The sequence below is a fragment of the Neltuma alba genome, unplaced genomic scaffold (genome assembly GCF_004799145.2).
Source record: "Neltuma alba isolate B1F8T4 unplaced genomic scaffold, ASM479914v2 tig00010792_pilon, whole genome shotgun sequence".
Classification (NCBI taxonomy): Eukaryota; Viridiplantae; Streptophyta; class Magnoliopsida; order Fabales; family Fabaceae; genus Neltuma; species Neltuma alba.
This window is the reverse complement of record NW_021635609.1, coordinates 43,776-45,645: the sequence shown is the minus strand read 5'-3', so window position 1 is coordinate 45,645 and position 1,870 is coordinate 43,776.

Sequence of the window (1,870 nt, the reverse complement as noted above, 5' to 3'; positions counted from 1 at the left end):
AATTGTGAAATGATTATTACTCTTTGATTATGATTTGAGCATGATGCATGATTTGGGATTTGGTGAGAGTTTGATAGTTACTACCACGTGGTAAGGCCTCCATTAATGCATGATGGTTGGCTTAGTACGTCCCCCATAGTGAGGGATAGGCCTTTTGGCTCCCTACGTCCCCCAGAGTGAGGGATAGGCCTTTTATGGCTCCTTACGTCCCCCATAGTGAGGGATAGGCCGGCTTCGGCTCCTGAAAATCCCCCAAAGTGAGGGATTTGGTTGATGGGATTGCATCATTGCATTTGCATGAATTATTGTGGCTATCGTTATATTATTTGTGAACTACCCCACTTGACACCTCACGAGCACCTATTTAGTAGTACCTAGTATTGGAAAGGTTGGTTACTGGGACTTTGTCTCACCCCGTGGTTTACAATGTTTTCAGGTGAAGGTTCCAGGCGTGGGCCATCGGGAAGAGACGCAGAGGCTTGAGCTTGGTTAGCTTTAGGCCTCTAGCATTTGTATATGTATGACTAGTATATATTGCCACATTTAGGACTGTTTTTTTTTATATAATTGATTACCCGGTCTTGATGTAAACTGGAGAGATTGTATCTCCTTATTTTGGTTGGCCGGAGGCCATTGCTAGTGTTTGATGAACTCTGGATTATATGGTTGAAAACTATCTAGATGGGCTGATTTTGATGTATGTGTTACCCGGGCCGGAGGCTCGGAGACCCAGTAGATATGAATGGATTATTTTAGTTGCATGCAACGTCTATCGGGTTGACCCGAGTTTGAAAGTCAACTTCTAAAAATATGAAATTTTCCTTCTACTATGGTAGCTCGTTTTAACAGATTTTCCTTTTCTACCATAGTAGTGATTTTATGATGAGTTATAATGTTTTGGGAGGTTAAGGGTCTTACAACCTTTGCCTGGCATGGTTCGCTCTTGCGAACATAATATAACCCTTGTGACAGAGAGTCACATCCACTTTCGGAGAGGTACTTCGTGGTCAAGCTTTCCCCATATTTAATTCCTGTTAGGGCACACTCCTCACTTCCATATCCCTAAAAAAAAAAGGCCTCTCCACTTTGAGTTACACAATTCTATAGGCAGTGGCATTCCTTATTAGGAACTTCGTTTCTCGAATTTCATATTAGCATGGGTGCTTAGGTTGCACACTCCAACATCCTTAGGCTTTAGGCATCATCAAGAACTTTTTCATCCCTTATGACATATTCGTTCCCAATACATTCATTAACTATCACATTCTTATCTATTTCCGTTTAACTGTATCGTCAAGAGGGATCTTGCCTGACTCTACTCTTTCTAACCTTCTCTACCTCTTGACCAATCATTCCTATGGTCAGGTATTGATCATTATATACTAATCACATCACATAGCAAACATTTAATCACCTTACTGTGTTGTGTCTAGGCCAGGCACCTAAATCATCATCGATTATTCATTCAATATCATCTATTCTCTATCCCTCTTGGTTTACTATCCTTTAGGGGTTTCTACCTCTATTCAAGGATTTGAACAAACCTCAAGCAAATTGTCCTGTTACCTTATCTCTATTGAGGTCACATCGATTACTTAAGGTTTAGGTTGTCATCCTGCTTTCCTATTAAGGTATAGACTTTTACCCTTACCAGGCTTATTGTACTCTCAGCCATTACCTTCTGGGGGGTCTTTTAACAGTGACTACCTATCTCTTAAGTTTCTTTCTGTCATTTCTTGCTTCTCCTCTTTATCCATTTTTCCTGGAGAAATCACCTTAATCTCATAACCTTAGTTAGATCAATCCTAGTAACCCATTATTCTACTGTACTCTGATACTAAAAATATCACACCTCTCTTTATAACCCATT